The sequence below is a fragment of the Schistocerca gregaria genome, chromosome 3 (assembly GCF_023897955.1).
Source record: "Schistocerca gregaria isolate iqSchGreg1 chromosome 3, iqSchGreg1.2, whole genome shotgun sequence".
NCBI classification, from domain to species: domain Eukaryota; kingdom Metazoa; phylum Arthropoda; class Insecta; order Orthoptera; family Acrididae; genus Schistocerca; species Schistocerca gregaria.
Genome location: NC_064922.1, coordinates 274,381,783 through 274,409,750, shown reverse-complemented (window position 1 = coordinate 274,409,750; position 27,968 = coordinate 274,381,783).

The following is a 27,968-nucleotide window of genomic DNA, read 5'->3' as shown; positions in this document are numbered from 1 at the left end:
AACTGATCAGTCAAGCTTGTTGGGCTTCGTTGCTCCATTCCGTTTCAAAGTTCTGCAAAACTACCAACGTCAAGGCTACAAACTGCAGAGGAGAACTGAAAAGCAATGGGCTCATGCTTTTCACTCACTTTCAACAGAAAATTACTTGAAATAAATCGTTGTAGCTGAATTGAGAAGTTTCTTCTTTTTATTTCTTGATAGTGACTAGTTTCTGACACCTGTGTCCATTTTCATACCATCTGTACCTTAAGTGTGACAAACACAGGCGATAGCCTATGTACAAAAACTGCTCCCACAGTGAACAAAGGAGCCCTAAGGCCGACTTAACAACAGTAAAATACACCCATAAGTAGTACATTAGAATTATTTAATGTCCGTCCCGTATGATATATTTTATTGCTGTTGAATCAGCCGTTGTGCCGCTAAGATCACTGCAGCGGCGATTTTCTTACATAGGCTATCGCCTGTGTTTGTCACACTTACGGCGCGAATGATTTGAAACTGGACACAGCATGCTGCAAGTTCGTAGAAACATTACTTAACAGTTCTTGGGATACAAGGCAAAGATTGAAACTATGCTACTGTCATGAAGTGTACGTACGTCAGTGTCACAGTTTTAACAATTCAGAACTGGTAAGGATCTTCCATATCACCAAAACTATTCTCATCAGACAGAGAAGTTTCCAAGTCCGTAAACTGGGAAAACGGAGGACGAATGCATAGTAGTAGGAGAATCTGAACTACTTTCCCTTACTTTGCAGATGTCATTGCACTTTTTGCCTCGAGTACAGATTAACATCAACAATGAATGGAAAATCTTAATAGAGTGATATGGAAGCTTGACCTGGAAACACGATTGAGACTAATATAACGTGTAATGAATACATCGAAAAGAAAACAATAAAATATAAAAATTTATTACACCAAGATGGCTTATTAATTATGATGTTCAGATTATCGATTTCGGGAAGTGGATGCCATCTTCACATTCGATTAATCCCCTAACAGCTTCATCATGACCTATAACATTTCCACTTATACACACTGAACAAAGTGAAATCATATAACGTATGTCATTCAATTATACTTTATCACTCCGTTACATATTAAAAGACACTGAAATTAAAGTATTGCCGTGTGGCATTTGTATAGGGATTAAGAAAGAGAGAGCTTGAGGACATGAAGGGGAAAAGGGCTGCGTAACAGCGGAATCTGAATCCTATCATGTTTGTTATATGCAGTTTCTTAAAAATAAGATTTTTTAAAAAGAAGACCTCAAAGGCATTAGCGGGGGGTAAAAATAACTAAAGTTATGAGACTATAATTTTGTTTTTAATTTTAGGACTTATTGAAAGTAAGTGATACGAAAAAGTATGCACCTGTTAGTGATTGCCCTAGTCTAAAAGCATAGTAAATATAGATTTTTTTTACATTTAAGTAAAATTCAATGTGAAACTTTTTAAAAATGTGGCGTGTCAAACTATTAAGTATTAACAAACGCTTATATATGTATAATGAATAATCAATGAACAGAATCATAATCTAGTTAACAAGCTTTGTTCAGAAAGCAGTACAAATTAATGATGTTTTCACAGAACCAGTTGATGAGATTTTGTATTTGAGGCCGCTGAAGACGACTGTATAAACAGGACATTCGAGGGGCGTTCAATAAATATTGTAACAAATGGTTCAAATGGCTCTGAGCACTATGCGACTTAACTTCTGAGGTCATCAGAGCCCTAGATCTTAGTACTACTTAAACCTAACTAACCTAAGGACATCACACACATCCATGCCCAAGGCAGGATTCGAACCTGCTCCAGACTGTAGCGCCTAGAACCGCACGGGCACTCCGGCCGGCAAATTATGTAACACATTTTATTTCCGGAAGCAGATTGGTTTTGTTCAGGCTTCCAATACACCATATTATTTCTCAATCTTTTGCTACAACACCATATTTTTCAACATAATCTCCGTTCAATGCGACGGCCTCAGGCCACCTTACTGGGAGGGCCTGTAGGCCCGCATGGCACCACTCTACTGATCGACGTCGGAACCAACATGTTGCTGCACCAGTAAGCTCCTCATCATCCACGTATTGCTTACCACGGAATGCATCCTTCACTGGGCCAAACAGTTGGAAATCAGAATGTGCGAGATCCGGATAGGAGAAGGAAGCGTTTGTTGCATTTTCGTGGCGACGAACACTCGGAAATCCGTTCATAAGTTTCCTGAGGGTAGGACAATACACTTCATAGTTGATCGTTGCAGCATGAGGGAGGACATCAAACAGAATAAGTATCCGTTCTGAAATGATTAACCCATTTTTCATCGCCAGTGACAATGCTCGACAAAAATTGTGAGGATCAGCTTCGTAACATGCAAGCAATTCCCCACAGATGGTCCTTCGCTGCTCTCTCTCTATGCTCTTCTGCTAGGCGGCGAGGAACCCAGGCGGCACACGCCGTTGAGTACTCCCAACTGGTGGACAAGTGTGTCAGCACTATCAACAGAGGCGTCCAGTTGTGCAGGGAGGTGTTTAATTGTGATCCATCTATCCCCTCGAATGAGAGGGTCCGCACGTTCCAACATTGCACGAGTTACAGCTGTGTGCGGCCGGCCGGCACCCGAGAGAACGGGTAGGTTCACGCTAGCTTGTTGCAATGCTGACAGACATCTCGCCCAACGACTCACCGTGCTTTTGTCCACTGCCAACTCTCGGTAGGCATACTGGAAACGCCTGTGAATATCTGTGATGCTCTGGTTTCCGCCAAAAGAAATTCAGTGACAACTCCAGAATGAGATTCTCACTCTGCAGCGGAATGTGCGCTGATATTAAACTTCCGCTATGTGCCGGACCGAGACTCGAGATCTTTGCCTTGGTAGAGAACTTGCCCGCGTAAGGCGAAGGTCTACAAGTCTCGGTCCGGCACACAGTTTTAATCTTCCAGGAAGTTCTATTGGTATCTCTTTGCTTGGAATGCACTTCTGTAACAGACACCGTTTTAATGCTACATATAGAGCCGCCAGCTATCGGAACTTCATGAGACAACAGGAACTGAAGCGCAAACATTCTAAGATGTCCCACAACACAATCCGCATTTCTACAGCCGAAAATGCCGAGAAAAATAATGTGATGCGTTTTTTACTGAACTCCCTTAGTAATTAGAAACTTGTGTAGAAACGACCTTGAGTGTTTTCCGTAAGATCGGTAGGATTTTCCAGACCACGCTCTGACATGTCCAAAAGGGAAGATTACAATCAGTGCTTATTATCTTTTTGGATTTGTGGCTACGATATATGGATGTACGCATTTTGGGGGTTACTAGGACAGATCGATGAACAAATCTGCCAGTGAACAGACTAGACTGGAATACGCAACAACGTTTGTAACTAAAATGACATGGAGGTGGACGAGACAGTTAAGAAAGGCGAATGTATGGCAAATAGACCGAGGTAGTTTCCAAGACGTAAGAAAAGGCCGAGAAGAGTACTTAATCGAATGTTGGTACAAAACATGCACCAGCAGCACGGACGCGTATTACTGAAGACTATAACGGATGGAAAACTTTACAGGAGATGATTTTCGAGCAGTGTATGTCGAATAGCCTCTGCTGTTACTTATGATACCCAAGCTCAGTTGGTAGAGCACTTGCCGTGAATGGTAAAGGTCCTGAGTTCGAGCCTCGGTCCAGCACACAGTTTTAATCTACCAGGAAGTTTCATATCAGCGCACACTCCGCTGCAGAGCGAAAGTCTCATTGTGATGGTGATGCTCTTAATCTCTGATTTCTTCTTACACTTACTATATATACTGAAAGCCACTCCTCACGAAACTGCGAGTAGTTGTGTTATTTGTCTAACCAACAGCTGCTTCTTTTATATTTATTATGTTGTAGATTGTGTTTTACATTCTTTCTTATTGTGCGTTGTTACAGCTGCAAGATTTATTCCACCCTTTAGCACCCCAAATGGCGAGTACTCGTACCCACAGCAAAATGGTCAGACGATCTGCGAAACCACTAACCATTTTACATAAACAATCTGTGTCCTAACTGTTCTACATAACAAATTAAACTGTAACTAGTAATTAACATAAAAACTAAATTTCCGCCTCTAGGTAGAGCTGACATACTAAGATTAATTACGTACAGGTTTAGGTCGTGAGAATTCTTTAGTTATGTCTGTCATACTCTTGATTATCTTGATTCGAGATAGTACGGTATTTCGTGTTATTATTTCTTTTTTTGCTTTAATTTTTACTCTCATAATTGATAACGCAAAAACATGTAGTGAGAAAAGTATGATTCATTTGTAAAAAAAAAAGTTTGTGGTAAACGTATTTTTTAGATGTTCAAAAATTGCACTTAAGATATCAAAATTTCCGGAAGTCGTAAATTTGGTGAATGCAAACTCACTGAGAATAAATGAAGGAGTCCTGCTCTTTTTCCCTCTTGCTATGATATCGCTTGAAGTTGCGGCTTCGGTCCCGGAAACTGACACACGGCCGTGAGAGCGGTGTGCTGACCACATGCACCTCCATATCCGCATCCAGTGGCGCCTGTGGGTTGAGGATGACACGGCGGCCGGCCGGTACCTTTGGGCCTTCATAGCTTGTTCGGGAGGAGTTATGATATCGCTTGATATCATTGGGAGTTCAAACTGAGTAGATGTAAGTTCGATAGTCGTAAATAGATTTGATCGATGAAGGTTATTTAAGGCTGTCTAATGTGTTGACTACATTGTTAATTCAAGGCACAACCTTGTCTCCTAATCATTTTTGTTGTTCTGATTTATACATGTTCCAGGACAAAGCAAGCACATTTGGTAACGATTTTCCAGACACGAACGATCGGACATAGTTTGTGTCCTCTGGGTAATTACTTTCCAGTTCAGTGCCCAACCCCCCCCCCCCCCCCCCTGAGATATTTATTCCAGTCGTTTCTCGGCTGTATGTAATATTTTTCGATTAAAACTGCGCGGTTCTGATCTGTTTCCGTTTCTGAACAGTGGCGTCTGCCAGTCTGATCGTTCAGATGGCTCTAAGCACTATGGGACTTAACATCTGAGGTCATCACTCTCCTAGACTTAGAACTATTTAAGCCTAACCAACGTAAGAACATCACACATATCCATGCCCGACATAGGATTCGAACCTGCGACCGTGGCAGCAGCGCGGTTCTGGCCTGGAGCGCCTAGAACCGCTTGGCCACATCGGCCGGCTCTGCCAGTCTACTCAACGGCTGTATAAGCACGCACATCTGCAAAGAAACTACACGGTGGTGAGTTTCTATAAGGTAAATTGTTGTATAACAGCTGGGAACTTTCCCGCGATGAACGTCATTGTGCGCATCTTAGTAAAAACATCCATCCTCAATGAGGGTTGTCTCCACGTCGCGGTTGCACTGTTGTGCTAAGTTGCGCAATTCGCATATTGTTGAACTATCGCTGCACTTGTGAGAAACTTTTAACTTTTTTAATTCTGACTACGAGACTGGAGCACTACGCCTCAGTGCTGTCAAGCATCTTTGATAATACGGCCGGAAGCCACGATGAAGGAGTATGCCTCGTACTGCTGTTGGCCTAAAAGCTGTCTCTCCACCGAGAGTGGGAATCAAAACAAGACCGTTCCGAAAAATAAAATGAAAAATAAAACGAACATCTGTGTGTTCTAGCAGATAACTGCAGTTTTCGCATAACGGTGTAAACGAAAGATTTTTATTCCGTCAGACGTTTTAATGAATGCAGGGGAGAGAGGGGGTCCAGACGCGAAAAAGTAGTGTCGCTACGTGACAAAAAAAAAAAAAAAAAAGAAAGAAAAGAAAAAAAGAAAAGCTCTGCCGTTGCACGCGGCCCACTTGGTCTGAAGCGACATGTCAAGCCGGATTTCTGGCCCGGTCAAAAAGCTGTTACAGAGCCCCAGAACACGGGAGCAGTCGCAGTGGGGAGGGGCTGGCCAAGAATTCAGGCGGTCAGACACGAGCCGTGGGCGCTTCCTCTGATGAAACTGGACTGCAGCAGCGCAGCTGAGGCCGAGCGCCGCCGGCCACGGGGGAGGCGGCCGTGCACGCCGATCACACAGGCCGTCAACCCAGCTCAGACCCTCCACGTGCCGCGGGCAACCAGTCTACCGCTGTCGGCCAGACCGCCGCGAGTGCCCTCTAAAGGAAAAGAGAGAAGCACAGAGGGTTAGTGAAGGTCAGCCGCTCCTTTTCATTCTCCAGATAGAGCGAGCTCTTCGTGTAGATACAGAAGTACAAAGCATTTTTCGTACCCCTTAATAACACAGGCACAGCTACACTACTGGCCATTAAAATTGCTACACCACGAAGATGACGTGCTACAGACGCGAAATTTAACCGACAGGAAGATGTTGTTAAATCCATATGATTAGCTTTTCAGAGCATTCACACAAGGTTGGCGCCGGTGGCGACACATAAAACGTGCTGACATAAGGAAAGTTTCCACTCGATTTCGCATACACAAACAGCAGTTCACCGGCGTTGTCTGGTGAAACGTTGTTGTGATGCCTCGCGTAAGGAGGAGAAATGCGTACCATCACGTTTCCGACATTGACAGAGGTCGGATTGTAGCCAATCGCGATTGCGGTTTATCGTATCGCGACATTGTTGCTCGCGTTGGTCGACATCAAATGACTGTTAGCAGAATATGGAATCGGTGGGTTCAGGAGGGCAATACGGAACGCCGTGCTGGATTCCAACGGCCTCGTGTCACTAGTAGTCGAGATGACAGGCATCTTATCCGCATGGCTGTAACGGATCGTGCACCCACGTCTCGATCCCTGAGTCAACAGATGGGGACGTTTGCAAGGCAACAACCATCAGCACGAACAGTTCGACGACATTTGCAGCAGCATGGACTATCAGCTCGGAGACGACGGCTGCGGTTACCTTTGACGCTGCATCACAGACAGGAGCGATTGCGATGGTGTACTCAACGACGAACCTGGGTGCACGAATGGCAAAACGTCATTTTTTCGGATGGATCCAGGTTCTGTTTACAGCATCATGATGGTCGCATCCGTGTTTGGCGACCTCGCGGTGAACGCACATTGGAAGCGTGTATTCGTCAACGCCATACTGGCGTATCAACCGCCGTGATGATATGGGGTGCCATTGGCTACACGTCTCGTTCACCTCTTGTTCGCATTGACGGCACTTTGAACAGTGGACTTAACATTTCAGATGTGTTACGACCCGTGCCTCTACCCTTCATTAGATCCCTGAGAAACCCTGCATTTCATCAGGTTCTGTACGGGCCTTTCTGAATACAGAAAATGTTCGACTGCTGCCCTGGCCTGCACGTTCTCCAGATCTCTCAGCAATTGTAAACGTCTGGTCAATGGTGTCGAGCAACTGGCTCGTCGCAATACGCCAGTCACTACGCTTGATGAACTGTGGAATCGTGTCGAAGCTGCATGGTCAGCTGTACCTGTACACGCCATCCAAGCTCTGTTTGACTCAATGCCCTGTCGTATCAAGGCCGTTATTACGGCCAGAGGTGGTTGTTCTGGGTACTGATTCCTCAGGATCTATGTACCCAAATTGCGTGAAAATGTAATCACATGTCGGTTCTAGTATAACATATTTATCATCTGCATTTCTTCTTGGTGTAGCAATTTTAATGGCCAGTATTGTATTTCGTATTTATTCGCCATTACGACGCCCTTGACACTCAATAAATATATCCTTCCAGGACGGGAGTATACGTAACGTATAAGTGTAAATTGTGAGACATGGACAATGACATATACATCATGCTCATAAACTAAGGGAAACTGCAGAATGTGGTGCCACACAACGTAGCACTACACAAAACTGAAGCTAATAGCATAGGCACATAGGGAATACACACGATACAGATCTGTAAGTCCACGGTACTGGAAAACTGTGCCGAAACCCATGTGCTACAAAACGCCACCGTTTCCTGCGCGTGTATCCCGAAGTCAATATGGGATATGATCACCATGCACACGTACGCAGGCCGCACAACGAGCTGGCATACTCTGGATCAGGTGGTCGAGCAGCTGCTGGGGTACAGCCTCCTATTCTTGCACCAGTCCCTATCGGAGCTCCTGAAGTGCAGCGCTCTACATCTACATCTACATACATACTCCGCAATCCACCATACGGTGCGTGGCGGAGGGTACCTCGCACCACAACTAGCATCTTCTCTCCCTGTTCCACTCCCTGTTGAACAAGGGAAAAGTGAGTGTCTATATGCCTCTGTACGAGCCCTAATCTCCTACCACAGTGATGATGAAGAGGTCCCAGACTACGAGAAGCGTAGGGGGACGATGCGGGAGACCTGCACTGCGAATCTTATCTTGGTGGTCTTTCCGCGAAATGTAAGTTGGCGGCAGTAAAATTGTACTGCAGTCAGCCTCAAATGCTGGTTCTCTAAATTTCCTCAGTAGCGATTCACGAAAAGAAAGCCTCATTACTTCTAGAGACTCCCACCCGAGTTACTGAAGCATTTCCGTAACACTCGCGTGGTGATCAAACCTACCACTAACAAATCTGACAGGCAGTCTTTTAATTGCTTATATGTCCTACCTCAATCCCACCTGATAGGGATCCCAAACGCTCGAGCAGTACTCAAGAATAGGTCGTATTAGTATTTTGTAAGCGGTCTCCTTTACAGATGAACCATATCTTCCCAAAATTCTACCAATGAACCGAAGACGAATATCCGCCTTCCCCACAACTCCCATTACATGCTTGTCTCACTTCATATCGCTGTGCAATGTTAAGCCCAAATATTTAATCGACATGACTGTGTCAAGCGCTACACAACTAATGAAGTATTCAAACATTACGGGATTCTTTTTCCTATTCATCTGTATTAATTTACATTTATCTATATTTAGAGTTAGCTGCCATTCTTTACACCAATCACAAATCCTGTCCAAGTCATCTTGTATCTTCCTACAGTCACTCAACGACGACACCTTCCCGTACACAACAGCATCATCAGCAAACGGCAGCACATTGCTATCCTCCCTATCCAAAAGATCATTTATGCAGATAGAAAACAACAGCGGACCTACCACAGTGATGATGAAGAGGTCCCAGACTACGAGAAGCGTAGGGGGACGATGCGGGAGACCTGCACTGCGAACTAGGCAAGGTGCAAGCGGAGGTGGTTTGCCATTGCCTTCCTCCAACCGTAATGATGATGCATGATGATGATGAAGACGACAGAACAACAACCCAGTCACCTCGAGGCAGGGAAAATCCCTGACTCCGCCGGGAATCGAACCCGGGACCCCATGCGCGGGAAGTGAGAATGCTACAGCAAGACCACGAGCTAGCGATAAGCTATCGATACGTCGACCTAGAGCATCCCAGACGTGCTCGATGGGGTTTAGGTCTGGTGAACAGTAGGCCACTCCATTCGCCTGATATCTTCTGTTTCAAGGTACTCCTCCACGATGGCAGCTCGGTGAGGCCGTGCGTTATCATCCATTAGGAGGAATGTGGACAGACATACCACTGCAAAATGACGTCCCAATACACCTGACCTGTTACAGTTCCTCTGTCAAAGACATGCAGGGATGTACGTGCACCATCAAACCACGACCTCCACACAGGTCCCTTTCAAGGACATTAAGGGATTGGCATCTGGTTCCTGATTCACGCCAGATGAAAACCCGGCGAGGATCACTGCTCAGACTATACCTGGACTCGTCCGTGAACATAACCTGGGACCACTGTTCCAATGACCATGTACTGTGTTCTTGACACCAGACTTTACTGGCTCTCCTGTGACCAGCGGTCAGTGGAATGCACCTAGCAGGCCTCCAGACGAATAAACCATATCTGTTCAGTCGTTTGTAGACTGTATGTCTGGAGACAACTGTCCGAGTGCCTGCGGTAGGGTCCCGAGCAAGGCTACCTGCAGTACTCCGTGGCCGTCTGCGGGCACTGAGGATGAGGTATCGGTCTTCTTGTGGTGTTATACACTGTGGACATCCCGTACTGTAGCGCCTGGACACGTTTTCTGTACGCTGGAATCGTTGCCATAATCTTGACATCACACTTTGAGGCACACGGAGGGCCTGTGCTATGCCCTGCTGTCTTTGACCAGCTGTCAGTCGCCCTAGTATTCTACTCCTCATAACGTCACCAATGTGTGTTCTTTGAGCCATTTTAAACTCACAGTCACCATTAGCACGTCTCAAAACGTCTGCTCACTTACTCGCTGCACTGTACTCTCACATGAATCAACACACCATTGAGTATGTGCACTCCTGCCAGTGCCACCGTGCGACGAGCGCAGGTCAAATGCATCGCATGGACACACCCCGAGGTGATTTAAACCCACAAACCACCCACCAGAGCGTTATTTTACCATGTATCAGTATTATCCTTAACTTTGAGCATGAGTGTAGAAGTAGTCGCAGCGATGGGAGCGTTTTCTTCAACCTGCCCCACAGTTGAAACTTCCCTGGTGAGCCCGGTTGACAGTTTCAGCTACACTGAAGAAACTACTACACCTGCCTAACATCTTGTAAGGCCCCGCAAGCACGCAGAAGTGCAGAAACACGACGTGGTATGAACTCGACTAATGCCTGAAGTAGCGCTGGAGGGAACTGACTCCATGAATTCTGCAGGGCTGTCCGTAAATTCGTAAGAATACGAGGGGTGAAGAACTCTTCCGAACAGCAAGTTGCAAGGCATCCCAAATATGCTCCATAATGTTCACGTCTGTAGAGTTTGGTGGCCAGCGGAAATTTTAAACTTGGAACAGTGTTGCTGGAGCCACTCTGTTACAATTCTGGACGTGTGGGATGTCGCAATCTCCTGCTGGAATTGCCCAAGTTCGTCGGAATGCACACTGGACATGAGTGGATGCAGGTGATCAGATAGGATGCTTACGTAGGTGTCACCTGTCAGAGGCGTATTTAGACGTAGCGGGAGTTCCATATCACTCCAACTGCACACGACCCACACCATTACAGAGGAGCCGGCCGGTGTGGACGAGCGGTTCTAGGGGCTACAGTCTGGAACGGCGCTACCGCTACGGTCGCAAGTGAGAATCCTGCCTCGGGCATGGAATTGTGTGATGTCCTTAGGTTAGTTAGGTTTAATTCTAAATTCTAGGCGACTGATGACCTCAGAAGTTAAGTCGCATAGTGCTGAGAGCCATTTGAAGCATTACAGAGGCTTCGCCAGTTTGAATAGTCCCCTGTTGACTTGCAGTGTTCCTTGGTTAATGAGGTTGTCTCCGTACTGTACACGTCCATCCCCTCGATACATTTTGAAACGAGACTCGTCCTGCCCGGCAACATGTTTTCAGTCATCATCAGTCCAATGTCGGTGTTGACGGGCCCAGCTGAGGCGTAAAACTTTGTATCGTGCAGTCACCAAGGTTACACGAGTGGCCCTTCAGCCGCGAAAGCCCATATCGACGATGTTTCGTTGAATAATTCGCACCCTAACACTTGTTGATGGCCCAGCATTGAAATCTGCAGCAATTTGTGGAAGGGCTGCCCTTCTGAAAAGTTGAACGATTCTCTCGTTGGTCCCGTTCTTGCAGGGTGTTTCTCCGGTCACAGCGATGTCAGAGATTTGATGTTTTACCGGATTCCTGATATTCACGGTACTCTCGTGAAATGGTCGTACGGGAAAGTCTCCACTTCATCGCTGTCTCGGAAATGCGTGTCCCGTAGCTCGACTGTAACACCACGTTGAAGCTCACTCAGATCTTGGTAACCTGCCTTTGTAGCAGCAGTAACCGATGTAACAACTGCGCCAGGAACTTGTTGTCTTATAGAGGCGTTGCCGACCGCAGCGGCGTATTCTGCCTGTTTACATATCTCTGTATTTGAATACGCATGCCTATACCAGTTTCTCTGCCGCTTCAAAGTGTATTCCCATGATCATCAAAGGCTCGACGTTCGATTCCCGAAGGCATTTCTCCAAGAGGTGTATTAAAAGCGAGTTCTCGCCAATTCGTTTTCGCACACCAGGAGCGTATTAAATTAATTTTTTCTTTGGTTCCTATGTTAAAAAGAAGTTCTCTGTTATTCCTTTTACACTGTATAATAATTAAAAAAAGACGACACTAAATTGTTCTTTTGTTTCCTCTATTCTGTAATTTCTCCTCAATGGGCAGACGTTAATTTTAGAGTGATTTCTGGTTCGTGTAAGATCTATGATTGTTATGTTCATATATATAAATCTGTTTTGTTATCAGCATTTCTAACTGAGGTATTGCGTTTTGTAACGCTCGAAAGCAGTTCTTGTTGAATTTAATTGCAAATAACACGAATAAAAAAGCGTTAGGAAAAATTTGTTTTGATCTTGTGATGAGTTTACTAGACGATAAACGACAGTATCATCTACAAACAACCTAACACGGCTGCTCAGATTGTCTCCTGAATCGTTTATATGGATAAGAAACAGCAGAGAGCCTACACAATCTTGGGGAACGCAAGAAATCACTTTTGTTTTACTTCATGACTTTCTATCATTTACTACTATCTATTACTTCTCCGACAGGAAATCATGAAACCTGTCAACTGTGACGATATTCCATGAGCATGCAATTTATCAATTTTGAAACCCTTGACAATAGTACTCAATAACTCGTGTGTGTAAAGAGTAAATTGTGTTTTAAAATAATGCTTGTTTCTAAATCCGTGTTGACTGCGTGACAATAGACCGTTCTCTTCGAGGTAATTAATAATGTTCCAAGACAATATATGTTCCAAAATCCTGCTGCATATCTTCATTAATGACATGGGCCTGTAATTTAGTGGATTACTCCTGCTACCTTTCTTGAACGTTGGTGTGATCTGTTCTACTTTCCAGTCTTTGGGTAAGGATCTTTCGTCGGGCGAGTGATTGTATATGATTGTTAAGTTTGGAGCTATTGTATCAGCGCACTCTGAAAGAAACCTAATTGGTATACAATCTTTACCAGAAGATTGGCTTTTATTGAGTGATTTAAATGTTGCTATAATCGACGTAAGAAAAAAATTTGGCCTCCCACATTACGGAAAATCATAAAATTATTAACGTATTACTGCAATTACAATATTTCTCCGTGAAGAGCACACCGTAATTTGACCATAATTGCAGAAAAACCATTGGTACAATACATAGAGTACAATATAAAATATGATACAATGGAAGCTGCTTACTGTAATAGTATGTCGGAATACATGAAATAAAAAAGGAGATTAAACACATCGTAAATTACTTAACATGGAAGACTTCGCCTATATAAAAGACAATGTTTAACACTTTCGCATTGACATAGGAAAAGTGTAGACGACGTTCGTGGTTCTTCACCAAGTGGCTTTAATACATATAAGAGTATAACGAATATCGGAAATTAATATACAGGCATTGGCCCATAATGAACATCATGTAATACAGTATTATAACTTGTGATCACAATATTATTCTATCTATTTTTGTTCAGAGAACATTGCAGCAGTTTTCGTAAATTACACTGTTGGAAATACTGCCACCAGCCACAATTCTTTTTGAAGTGATTTTATTGAACCAGTACTAGAGGGGGTTCCGGAAATAGTGACGAGTATTAAAATGCTATAGAACATATAAAATTTGTTGAAAATGTATTTTTTAACAAATACATTAAGTAACGTCTCCCATTTATATATGACAACTGATATCCTCCATATGGCCATCCAAGGCCGCACAGCAACGAGCGATGCGTTCACTGAAGTTCTCGATGACGCGCTCACAAATATCTCATGGGATGCCGTTAATAACCCTTTCAATTTCATTCTTTAATTGGTGTATTGTTCGTGATTAGCACACATACAATTTTGATTTCACAAATCCTCACAAAAAGAAGTCACAAGGTCTAAGAACGCATGATCTTGTGTGCCATTCTGGTTGCCACGCAAAGAGACAGTTTTTTGAGGACACTTTTCATTCAGAAGAGAAATCGTTTCAAGGGATATGTGACATGTTGCACCATATTGTTGAAACCAAAAATCACCATTTTCATCAATAAGAGACACACAGGGTAGCCGCGTGGTCTTAGGCGCCTTGCCACAGTTCGCGCGGCTCTTTCGGGCATGGATGTGTATGTTGTCCTTGGCATAAGTTAGTGTAAGTAAGGTTACGTATTGTGTAAGCCTATGGACCGACGACCTCAGCAGTTTGGTCCCGTAGGAATTTAACACTAATTTCCAAATTTTCTACCAATAAGAGGGAAAAACCAATCAGAAAGAATGTTTTGGTAACGGTCGCCTTTCACAGTGACGGCAGCTCCCTCACCATTTTCACTAAAGTACGGGCCGGTCACTCCTCCTGCCCAGAAACCACCCACGCAGTCTCGCGTTGAGGATCCATCTGATCTTCCTCAGTCACTTGCGGATTTTCGTTACCCCAGATTCTGAGTTCTGCTTGCTGACGTGCTCTCTGAGGCAGAAGTGCGCCTCATCTGAGAAAATTATTCTTTTTGTGAAGTCCTCGTTTTCCGCTTGTCGAGCTATTGAGCAAATTGATGTCTCTTTCCACGATCTGCAGGCCTCAGTTCTTGTGGCAGTTGAATCTTGTATGAATGCATTTTCAGATCTTTTGAAAGGATTTCATGCAGGGAACTTGGTGATAAATTCAATTGTTGATCTCGTTGGCGAACCGATTTTCTGGGGCTCATTGTCAGAGACGACAGCAATGTTTTCTTTCGTTCGAACAGAACGCGGTCCTCCTGTTTTCTTAACGTTTGAAACAGAACCCGTGGTCTCAAGCGTCCGGATCAACTTCCGGACTGATGATTCGGCTGGAGCAGCATTACGTCAGAGTGTCATAGGCAGTGGACGAACGGTTGCCGTGGGACTTCAAATTTAACTTGTGAACAATTTTGTCCTTCATTTTATTGTTTGTGGAAAAACTGATTCTGATATGACTGACTGGCACTGAAAAAGTTTGCAGTCTGACATGACACTTTAACAATGAATGATATGCAGCCTATCTCACAGAATCTGAAAGAGCTATTTGTGCTAAAGCGTCTTTTTAATTTGGAGTTGGAGCTTCCTTTGCTCCAGTATTCTGTTGTGAAATTTAGTGATGGTGTCAGAGTTGTAACCGTTATTGTAGGCTGTTAGTTTGATTGTTTTTAGTTCTTGTAGTTTTTTTCAGTGTCCAAAAGGATTTTTTTTTCTTTTCTGTTGAACATTGTCTTTTAACATACCGCTTCGTGTTCCTTGGGGTGACATGATGAGCTGTTGATTGTGACATATTTTATGGTCGGCGTTTTGTTTATTTTAAATTTGTGTTTACCATTGTATTTACTAGTTTTTAGATCCAAGAAATCAATGTTCTTGTCAGTTTCAAACCCAACAGTAAATTTTGTGTTTTGGTGGAGTCTGTTAAGCTCTAAACATTCATGGTGGTGTCTCATTGTACTATATCGTGTCTCCCTACCACTTTCGCGCAACGACGCTCTGAGCGTGTTTTATAGGGAATTAACTAGTTTGAACCTGGGACCTGTTGCTGGTGAGGAGACGCCAGACCACACATGACATGTAGAATTCAGAAGAGTTCAGTGAGACTATCGATGATATAACCAAATACTTAATGATCTCAACGTCAGCTCCACTGCACTCCCTGTAAAAGAATCTTAATACTAACTAAATTTAGTGGAAAGGGTTCAAGGCTTTCCTATTTTTAGTTAGCTGGTAAAATAAGGTCGAAAAAGCAGTTAAGTTTACCATTGTAAATTTATTCTAATCACAAAACATCGTTTATAAATTGCACTATTGATAAAAGGAAATGTTTTAATACAGGATGGTAAAAACCAACAGCGTTCAACAAAAATGTGAACGAATATTCCCTAAATGGGTTTCTAAGTTCTACAATCGATCGAAGGATGACCTATGCCATATCACATCTATAATCTAGGTTTAATTTAAGTTTCACAAAAGAGAAAACTATCAAAATGGTCTACAGTGACCCTCAATTATCTTTAATAACTTATCTAACTTGTCGTAAATTACAGTGGCTGATGTGGCTTCTCAATAACTATATAAAAGAAAAATCATCGCGTTTCATATCTGTTCTTCAAGTGGCAAATGTGAGCACCATCAGTTTTAATTAACGATTAGTATTACGCAAAAAGGGGCTGTAACAGATGAGACTTCTGCAGTTCTGAGTGAAGCCTTATGCGCTCAAAAATGCGGCATCGCGTGCGTTCATTACCTTGTCGGTGTTTAAGCAGCGTCAGGGCGGCAGCGGCCGGCGCAGCAGCCATCCAGCTCGTCGTCTCGGAACCAACTCTGCACTTCTCCTTACTACAATTTACCGAAGTTAGTTTAAAAAAGCTATCTGGCTGTGTTTTCATCTGACCAATCAGGGTCTCAATGTTAACCTTACGCTCCGCCTACAAAAATTCTGTCTATCCAATGGGAAACGTTATACTTTTCGTGGTGGGGCAATGTTTTTAAAGTTTGCAACGTAACAGAGACGCTAAAAAGTCTCACGCTAAAACCTGCAGCTAGTGTGGTCCTTTTAGCGTTATCGTGAGATCTATACTGCTTTTCTGGAGGGCTCTAGTTTTTAACATGGGCTGGGGATTGTCCTTGACATACCTGAGACGCGAAAAAGCCTCACGCTAAAACGTGCGGGTTGTATAGTTGTACAGGTAGGCTCGCCGCGTGGGTGCCCAGCCCCTCTCTTTTCTAGCTTAACACGGTTCTGCTCTCGGCTTCTGTCCTCGTTTCTCCCCTCGGAACTGCGTCTGCCTCACGGTGGGAAGGTACGACATGCATTTAGGCATTCTTGTGTTAGTCTGTGGTGTTCCATTTGCTCACTCGTTACTCGTATTACTTTGGTTAATTTATTGTCACGATTTATTCGGAGCTATGTGACATACTACTGGATTTGCTTATCATGTCAGGGTTTTCATGTAAGGTGTTGGATTTGCCTGACACCTTACAAAGCTCTTTTGCAAACTGATCAATTTCTTCTACTGTTCCATCTAGTTAGATAAGCGCGTCATGAACATAGCGTTTGTAATATATTACGTTTCCTTTATTGTCAAATTGGCATTGAAAAAAGATGTTTCTAAATGATTTATGTAAATGCAGGTTAGCTGGGCAACTGTTCATTGTAAGGCCATATTTCTGTTCATAAAATTTATTATTAAAACGGAAGTAGCTATGTGATAGCCAAGGTTAGAAGTTCAACATGCTCATAAATTTCAGGTAGACTGATGTTTTTATATTTAAGCTACTTATTTTTGATTACTGGGGATACAGAACATACTACTGGCCTAGCCAACAACTTACTGGTTGGATTATTTGGAGGAGGGGACCAAACAGCAAGGTCATCGGCCCCATCGGATTAGGGAAGGAAGTCGGCCGGCCCCCTTCAAATGAACCATCCCGGCAGTAACGTAAAGCGATTTATGGAAATCAGGGTGGCTAGGCGCGGGTATGAACCGTCGTCCTCGCGAACGCAACTCCAATGTGCCAACCTTGTGCCACCTCGCTCGGTAACAACTTATTCACATCTCATGCAACATGCTGCGTCCTTTGGGACAGCATCATCACTATCGGCATCATCGTCGTCTTATCACCAGTCATTTGATATGTACTGCTGGATAACGCCTCCTCTAGACTTCTTCATCCATCACGATCTTCATTTATAAACGTCCTTGTCACAACTATTTTCTACCTACAGCCAATTAGCTCGTCGTCTCAGTTTTTTCTTCTTTTTTTTTTTTAGCTCTTGCAACCCAGAAAAAATTCCTTTTTCCATCTACCATCTGTCTGGCTATGTCTTCTGCAACTTCGATTCCATTTTAATTTCATTCATTATTACGTCTTCTATTCCCAACTCTTACATGATTCATTGCATCTCTCCTAGTAATTCCCAACACATCACTACTTCTCGCTGAGAGACTCTCAGTTTTTGAATGGTATTCCCATTAAAAATCGAAGCCTCACTGCCATAGGCCCAAAGAGGTGACGTACACATAATGTGAACTTTCTTTTTCTGACACCTTGAGAGCTTAGTTAAACAAAAGTTCTTAGTTAAACAAAACCGATCCAAGCCAGTTTTACTCTTCTGTTTGCTTCTTTTGTTGTACTTCAAGTAATTATCTTCTAGTTGCAATCGTAGTTAATGCCCCAGTTGGCAACCTTTCGTAATCTCGCCAATTTTTGAAGGATCTAAGTACTGTATCTTCGGTCCTGTGGACGCACACTGAGGTCGCTGACTATGTGGTCCAAGAGCTCTCTTGCCGAGGGGTTGGCAACGCAACACATTGCGAAACCTGCTTGCTTGAGCCGGAAAGTTCACAAGCGAGGGAGAGTGTGGGACGGAGGACACGAATCTTTCGCTTTCTGGAAGCCGACTGGGCTGGTAAGCTGCTTCATCTACCGAGGGTGACAACTATGTTACCGGTTATTTGTATTTCTAATCTAGTTTTTAATGATACTGCCGACTATGGTTGTATTTACAACAGTGTTTTAATATTCATTCCGATATATAACCTGTTTAATTAATCCTATGTAGCCACTGTTTCCTTTTTCGACGACGAGACATGGCGATAATCAACCTTTACTGTGCCTTGCATTCATAAATAGTTCTGTATTGTGCTTCTTTGCTGCCGAATATGTGTTTAAAACCTTTAAATATTCCAATTCAATTAATTATATTTGGTCAGTTTTTCCTTCATATAACTGAACATGTGATGGTAGGCCATTGTACTGGGCAAGTGTACCAATAGGGTCTAGCTTTGCGTTGTCACATGACCTGAGTACAGGTTACCAGCGAATATTGTGTGCGTAGTACCTTCAGTTCTTTTCTGCATGTTTCTTTATCCCTGTAGAGATAACTCGTCATGTAATTCAGTAATTCAACTGTCCCTCGTTATATTGTTTCTCCTGCGCACATACGAGAAGTTTCCTCAATTCCCATAAGAATATTTTGTCCTTTCCCAACAAGTCGTTAATTAACGACTGAAGTTCCTGGATGTCAGTGTATGAGGTTTAACTTGACGCTCATGTGAACCGAATTATAGCGCCAATGTGTGCTTCATTAGTTAAAATAAACATTAATAAGAACTCACCACCGTTTTATTTGAAACTAGCTGAGTACTTGGCATTGGCCAGGTATCTATTTATTTCAGTGTTTCGTTAGTCCACATCCTAACATTCCTTCTTTCTGTCCATCTCCTCCTCTCCCGTATCTGTGCATCTCCTCCTCCCTACACACTCTGTCCATTTGCTCCTCCCCCTCTGTTCATCTGCATCTCCCCCCTGCATCCATCTCCTCCTCCCCACTCAAAGCCAAATCTCTTCCTCCTATCTATCTCCTCCTCAGCATCTGAATGTTCCACTTCTTTATCCATTTCCTCATCACTCTATCTTTGTCCATGTCCTCCTCCCTTCTCTCTGTCCATAACCTCCTTTTCCCCTTTGTCCACCTCCTCTTTCCTTTCTCAGTTCATCTGCTCCCTCACCCTCTGTCCATCTGCTCCTTTTCCCTCTATCTGTCTCCTCCTCTCCTCTCCAAGTTCTCCCCATCTCTTTCTCCATCTCATTCTCCCCATTCTCTTTGACCATTTCCTCCTCCCCTCTCTCTCTATCTGTCTCATCTCTCTCTGTCCATCTCCTCCTGCTTCCCTCTCGCTGTCCATCTGCTCTTACATTTACATACATAATCAGCAAACAATCTACAGTGCGTGGCGGAGGGTACCTGGCACCACTACTAGTCATTTCCTCTCCTGTTTCACTTGCAAATAGAGAGTAGGAAAAACGACAGTCTATAAGCTTCTGTATGAGCCCTAATTTCTCTCACCGTATTTTCGTGGTCCTTAAGCGAAGTGTACGTTGGTGTCAGTAGAGTCGTTCTGAATTCGGCTTTAACTGTCGGTTATCTATATTTTTTCAACAGTGTTCCTCGAAAAGAACGTCACCTTCCCTCCAGGGATTGCCATTTGTGTTCCCAAAGTATCTCCATAATACTTGCGTGTTAATCGAACCTACCAGCAACAAATCAAGAAGACTGTCTCTGAATTGAAACTTCCTGGCAGATTAAAACTGTGTGCCCGACCGACACTCGAACTCGGGACCTTTGCCTTTCGCGGGCAAGTGCTCTACCACTGAGCTACCGAAGCACGACTCACGCCCGCTACTCACAGCTTTACTTCTGCCAGTACCTCGTCTCCTACCTTCCAAACTTTACAGAAGCTCTCCTGCGAGACATGCAGAACTAGCACTCCTGAAAGAAAGGATATTGCGGAGACATGGCTTAGCCACAGCCTGGGGGATGTTTCCAGAATGAGATTTTCACTCTGCAGCGGAGTGTGCGCTGATATGAAACTTCCTGGCAGATTAAAACTGTGTGCCCGACCGAGACTCGAACTCGGGACCTTTGCCTTTCGCGCGAAAGGCAAAGGTCCCGAGTTCGAGTCTCGGTCGGGCACACAGTTTTAATCTGCCAGGAAGTTTCATATCAGCGCACACTCCGCTGCAGAGTGAAAATCTCATTCTGTCTCTGAATTGTTTCATTGTCTTCTTTTAATTCGACATGGTGATGATCTCATACATTCGAGCAGTACTCAAGAATGCATCGTAGTAGTGTTCTACACGCAGTTCCGTTTACAGATGAACCATGCGTTCCTAAAATCCTCCCAAGAAACCGAAGTCGTCCATTCGCCTTCCCTACTAGAATCCTTACATGCTCGTTCCAGTTCATATCGCTTTGCAGAGTTACGCCTATCTATTTAACCGACAGACTATGTCAAGCAGCACATCACTAATACTATATTCGAATATCAAAGGATTGTTTGTCCCACTCATCTGCATTAATTTACATTTTTCTACATTTGCAGATAGCTGTCATTTATCAAACCAACTAGAAATTTTGTATCCTCCTACAGTCACTCAACGACGACACTTTCCCATACACCACAGCGCCATCAGCAAACAACCATAGATCACTGCTCGCCCTGTCTGCCAGGTCATTGATGTATACAGAGATTAAGAACACTCCTAGCACACTTCCCTGGGTCACTCCTGGAGGTACTCTTGTTTCTGATGAACACTCGCCGTGGAGCAGGACGTACTGGGTTCTGTCACTTAAGAAGTCTTAGACCCACTCAAATATCTGGGAACCTGTTCTCTATGCTTGTAACTTCGTTAACAGTCTGCAGTGGAGCACCGTCAGAAACGCTTTTCGGATACCTAGAAATATGGAATCCGCTTGTTGCGCTTCAACCATGGTTTACAGTATACCAGCGACGAAAAGGGGAAGATGAGTTTCTTACGAGCAATGCTTTCTAAAAGCATTTGTCGGTAGAAGCTTTTCTATGTCAAGGAAATTTATTGTATTCCAACTGAGAATTTGTTTAAGAATTCTGCAGAAAACCGATGATAAGATTTGGATCTGTAATTTTGTGGGTCTGTTCTTTTACCCTTTTTGTATACAGGAGTCACATGTACCTTTTTGCAGTAGCTTGGAACTGTGCACTGGCTCCCTCTCTGTTCGCCTCCTCTTTCTTCTCTCTACCTCCTCCCCTTTGTCCATATCCTCCTCTTCCCTTCCTTTTCCCTGTTTATTTCATTCTATACTCACTCTGCCCATCTCCTCCTCACCCTTTGTCCTCTTCCTCCCATCATATGTCCATATCCTGAATATTCCTTTCTCTTTCCATCCGCTTCTCTCACATCTGTCCATGTGTTCCCTTACCTTTTGTCCATCGCCTTCCTCTCCCTGTAAGTCCATCTCCTCCCCTACTCTATCTCCTCCTTACTCCCTCTACGTCTATCTCTCCTTGTCCTTTCTAAATACATCTCCTCCTACTTCCTCTCTCTATCCTTCTCCTCTACCTCCTCTCTTTGTCCATCCCCTCCTTCCCCTATCTGTGTCCACTTTCTCCTTCTACCTGTCTGTTTGGCCATCTTCTCTGCCCCACTTCTCTCTCGACCTTGTCACCCCTACCATAATAAGAGGTCGCGTGTTCTTACCCCCACAGCATTTTTTCCAGGTAGTAAGCAGTATGTATACCAAGTTTGGATGAAACGGAACGGGGGATGATACTCACATGCCACTTACACTTAACGTATTTCACACGTATTTGTACGCATAGCTCACTTGTGTCTCTAGCGAATTTCACCTTGCAGTTTCGTTTTCACTTAGATTAATGCTTATGACATCATACATCATGAACTATGTGACAACAACGATATAATTTTGTAGGTGGATTCAGCATTTATGAATACTATCAGCGAAATGTGCCGCGAAAACAGCTAGTAATAAAGAAGTAATAAATTAAAACGTCATGGTTGATAGAGCAGTTTTACTGTATGAATAAGGAAAACCTATTTTACCTTCCGTCATTTTTTGGAGATTGTCACCGAGAAAAAGTTTCGTTGAGGTGCGAATTTGTTGCAAGTCACTTAGCACTCTCATTCTCAAATGTTGGACGTGTAGAGTATAGGTTTTCGCGTATCGTGGGCTACACTTCTTTTTCAGCTCCACTCCCACCCCTTTGGCAGATAGCGTTTCTTTCCAGATAGATCAAGTTGTGGTGACATCGATCTTGTGGCTAAGGACAAGAAGTATAAAATACACACTTATACACATACATACATCCATTTTTATAATATGCATGGATTCTAACCATGTTGTTGTTGTCTTCAGCCCTGGGACTAGTTTGATGCAGCTCTCCATGCTACTCTGTCCTGTGCAAGCTTCTTCATCTCCCAGTACCTACTGCAACCTACATCCTTCTGAATCTGCAGAGTGTACTCATCTCTAGGTCTCCCTCTACGATTTTTACCCTCCACGCTGCCCTCCAATGCTAAATTTGTGATCCCTTGATGCCTCAGGACATGTCCTACCAACCGATCCCTTCTTCTAGTCAAGTTGTGCCACAAACTTCTCTTCTCCCCAATCCTATTCAATACCTCCTCATTAGTTACGTGATCTATCCACCTTATCTTCAGCATTCTTTTGTAGCACCACATTTCGAAAGCTTCTATTCTCTTCTTGCCCAAACTAGTTATCGTCCATGTTTCACTTCCATACATGGCTACACTCCATACAAATACTTTCAGAAACGACTTCCTGATACATAAATCTATATTCGATGTTAACAAATTTCTCTTCTTCAGAAATGATTCCTTGCCATTGCCAGTCTACATTTTATATCCTCTCTACTTCGACCATCATCAGTTATTTTACTTCCTAAATAGCAAAACTCCTTTACTACTTTAAGTGTCTCATTTCCTAATCTAATTCCCTCAGCATCACCCGATTTAATTTGACTACATTCTATTATCCTAGTTTTGCTTTTGTTGATGTTCATCTTATATCCTCCTTTCAAGACACTGACCATTCCGTTCAACTCCTCTTCCAGGTCCTTTACTGTCTCTGACAGAATTACAATGTCATCGGTGAACCTCAAAGTTTTTACTTCTTCTCCATGAATTTTAATACCTACTCCGAATTTTACTTTTGTTTCCTTTACTGCTTGCTCAATATACAGATTGAATAACATCGAGGAGAGGCTACAACCTTGTCTCACTCCTTTCCCAACCACTGCTTCCCTTTCATGCCCCTCGATTCTTATGACTGCCATCTGGTTTCTGTACAAATTGTAAATAGCCTTTCGCTCCCTGTATTTTACCCCTGCCACCTTCAGAATTTGAAAGAGAGTATTCCAGTCAACATTGTCAAAAGCTTTCTCCAAGTCTACAAATGCTAGAAACGTAGGTTTGCCTTTTCTTAATCTTTCTTCTAAGATAAGTCGTAAGGTCAGTATTGCCTCACGTGTTGCAACACATCTACGGAATCCAAACTGATCCTCCCCGAGTTCTGCATCTACCAGTTTTTCCATTCGTCTGTAAAGAATTCGCGTTAGTATTTTGCAGCTGTGACTTATTAAACTGATAGTTCGATAATTTTCACATCTGTCAGCACCTGCTTTCTTTGGGATTGGAATTATTATATTCTTCTTGAAGTCCGAGGGTATTTTGCTTGTCTCATACATCTTGCTCACCAGCTGGTACAGTTTTGTCATGACTGGCTCTCCCAAGGCCGTCAGTAGTTCTAATGGAATGTTGTCTACTCCCGGGGCTTTGTTTCGACTCAGATCTTTCAGTGCTCTGTCAAACTCTTCACGCAGTATCTTATCTCCCAATTCGTCTTCATCTACATCCTCCTCCATTTCCATAATATTGTCCTTGTATAAACCCTCTATATACTTCTTCCACCTTTCTGCCTTCCCTTCTTTGCTTAGAACTGGGTTGCCATCTGAGCTCTTGATATTCATACAAGTGGTTCTCTTCTCTCCAAAGGTCTCTTTAATTCACAACTGATCTGTTAAGTTTTTCCATTCGTTGTGGAAGTTCTTCATATTTATTAGCAAACAGTACAATGCCACCTGCAAATTGAATGTGGTTCAAAAAAGTTACACGAACGCATGTTCGTCCTCACGTTCCCAGTTAAGGGCCCAAAAAACCTGAAAATCTAATACTGGCTCAAAACATGGTTGACCCAGCTCCCATCAGAACCCATAGGACGGTATTAGTACCGGTAGCTTATAATTAAAGTACAGCTACTTACGGAGATCCTGTATGGACTGTAATTATCGCACGTCAGCGAAACTTGGTATACATGCAAACGCATTAATGCGAAACCGATTTACTCTGAAAAAAAAATTAGTTCCAGTTTTGGCCACCATGTGTAAATCTGGTGCTGTACAGCATCCTGTCGTTGTCTCCGCTGTTGAAATCGAACAGATTGTGTAAGCGGTGGTTAGTAACAGAATCAATATGCCTTACTCACTTGTTTGGCCGTTTCTACCCACGTTCCGTTCCTAGTCCATTACGTGTGAAAACATTTCTGAATGTCTTTCTTGCTTTAGCAGCCCCAGATTTGCGCCTGGTGGCCACAATTGGAACTATTTTTTCGAGATCGAATCGGTTGCACGTCAACGGAGTAGAATACCTACCAAATTACAGCCCGCACTGACCCCAGCGATAAGCTGCACTTTAATTGCAATCACCCAGCACTTGGCCGTCTCCATACTCTTCTGGCAAGGAACCCCTAGAGTGCGTGTTCGCAAAAGGCCAATGACATTTATGGCATTCGACGCCCCACATATTGTCTACCATGCAATCACAATATTAATTTCTAATGGCGACAGGGGGAGGAGCTGGAGGTACCCAATCATCAGCACAGCATGAGGCTACAGAGCGAGTGTAACTGAACCGCTTAGATGACAAGTAACTCACAACAGTGCTACAGCGTTATGGGTTATGATACAAAGCACAGCAATGGCAACAAAAAACCAAACAAACATTGCATTATATCTACAACAACAGTTGCGGAAGTTGTTATTTCTTCAGAAAGGGACCCAAGGAATTTCAGTGGAATGTGCGATGTATATGTTCGCCTGTGCGTACAATGTACATGAGGAGTAAAATGAAAGCGTTACATGTCAATGTAAAAGGGATACTGAAACAGGTATCTAGCCTTGTAGTTCATCATACTTGTCGAGCAGGGAGCGACAGATCCCATCTCCAGCGAAATAAAGTAAAGGATAATTGTTGTCGAAAGAGTGGGGTACTGAACATAAATACGTACACGGAAGATCATCCACAACATAGTAAAAAGAAAAAAAAAGAGTTTCGAATAGGTCCATGGCAATATGATCTTGTAGCGCATAAGAAAAACTATATATATTCGAGAGAGGACGAGGTGCACTTTTTACAAAAGCTGTTGTTTGTGCGTTTCAAGGATGCTCGGTAGAATTCACAGGATATGCATGATAGTGACCTCCTAAGTTATGCACATAAGTTTGCATGCGACATGGATTACAGTAATTTCAAGGGAAGCAGTGGATGGCTGCATAATTTCAGACAGTGCTACAGGTAACGAAATTTCCAACAAAGCGTCAACTTGACAATAGACAGAAAACTGCGAAATCGGTCAGAAAATTTGTTGATGAGACAAGCAAATTTATTCCATCGTTCAATAACAAATTTGTTTTCGACAGCGACCAATCAAGAGGAAAAAAATGGTTCAAATGGCTCTAAGCACTATGGGACTTAACATCTGAGGTCATCAGTCCCCTAGAACTTAGAACTACTTAAACCTAACTAACCTAAGGACATCACACACATCCATGCCCGAGGCAGGATTCGAACCTGCGACCGTAGCAGTCACGCAGTTCCGGACTGCAGCGCCTAAAACCACGCGGCCACCGCGGTCGCCAATCAAGAGGAAATAATGAAAAGAATCAGACATCTCAAGAGAATTGTATCAAAATCAATTAACATCAGTGCCTTACCGCATTCATATAAAAGTATGCTGACTGTTAATCTTGACGGTAAATTGGATGTAAATTTATTTATTATGCTGTGAGAAGTTGGAGGTGCTCTGGCCCCTACAATTCTTCCTAGTGTGTGTGATCTTTCAAGGAAAGAAGGGAATATTAACATCACAGAAGGCAAGAATGGGAAAAGGGGCGAAAGATAACTATAAATATGGTATGAACACTGCTTTTAGCCAGTAGCTGTGTAAGGCGTCTGGATTTTACGAACCTTACATGAGCTCGGTTCATAACGACGGTATGATACAGTATTAGACCCTCAGAAAACTATATTATCAACAAAAAGCAATTGCAGTAATCTCATGTACCGAAAACTAACAAAACAATATCTACCAATATAAGGACAGGGGCATGCGTAAATAAGTTAAAGTGAAACGCATTTTGGAGACGAACTGAACAGGTGGTTAATGACACTGGAAAACCCCACTTAACAAGAGTACACCGAGCTTCAGCGTGGAAATGGATAAGGCCAGAACAACACATTATTCCTTTTAACGTAAATACGGCCGGGACCAAGGGTAAGTGGCTGCGCGGCTTTAACAGGGCTAGCGGTGATCCGGCAAGAAAAATAAAAATTCTCTCTAAAGAGATAGCAGTTGGCTGAAGCCATACTGGGCAATGCAAACGTGGTGTGGTAGGGAGAACATTATATAAAAGCATTTTGAGAACTAAAAATTTCTAGATCTCTCTCGTCTCACGGCGGACCACACAAGTGTGTGGAAAATAGCGAGGGTGGCAGTATACGGTGGTCTTTCAACTCTATAAATTCTTGATTGCGGGCTACCACACCGACACATATCTTTAGTGTCTCGTAGCTGGTAACGTGTGAATGTCCGAATGACAACGCTGGAGAGAACACCAGTTCGCTGTTCAACTTTGGTTGCTGACAGCCGTGCCGTGAGTGAGTCTGAGCGCGAGGTGTGGCTCGAATGTGACCCTTCGACGCTTGTTGACAGACTGAACACTGTAGGCAAGCTGTTCTGTGTCAAGCAAAGCGCTCTAATCAACTGCATGAACAATAGGGGTGTACTCGTAATGCACCCTCCATTACACAGTCGGCTGTGCGTACCGGTTTCTCATGTACGAGGAATGAATACCGAGAAAGAGGTTTCAGGTCAAAACAACGCAAACTGTGGAAGTCTGGAGGATAGTACAAAAATTTCCTCAGCAGCTAAAACGTCGAATCAGGGCCTTGTTTCTAGGCGGGCTGGCAGTACAAAATTCTGATGCAACTGATAGGGAGAACGCGCCTTGTGTCGCTTTCTGATACGGTCGAAACTTTCCATTGTGAAAGAAGGCTGAAAATAAAGGGATACCTATTTCGTCTTAGCTGTCAACACGCAATAGCTTCCGAGAAATTGATGGTCGAACTTTCGACGCTTCTTCATCAGTGCACTCGCACATCAGTAAACAAATAAATCGGTAGCGCTGTGCCTTAGAGCGCAGTTTCGAAATATCGTACCACGTGCTCAAATCCGGTATTTTATTACGTTTTTGTTTTGTATATGAAGAGGGTATCTGTTTTTTCGGACATGTCGAAAAGAACGGATACCATCGGTGACCATGCAGCGCTCTAGAATGAAATGATAATTAAATCAAGCCCCTACACTGTC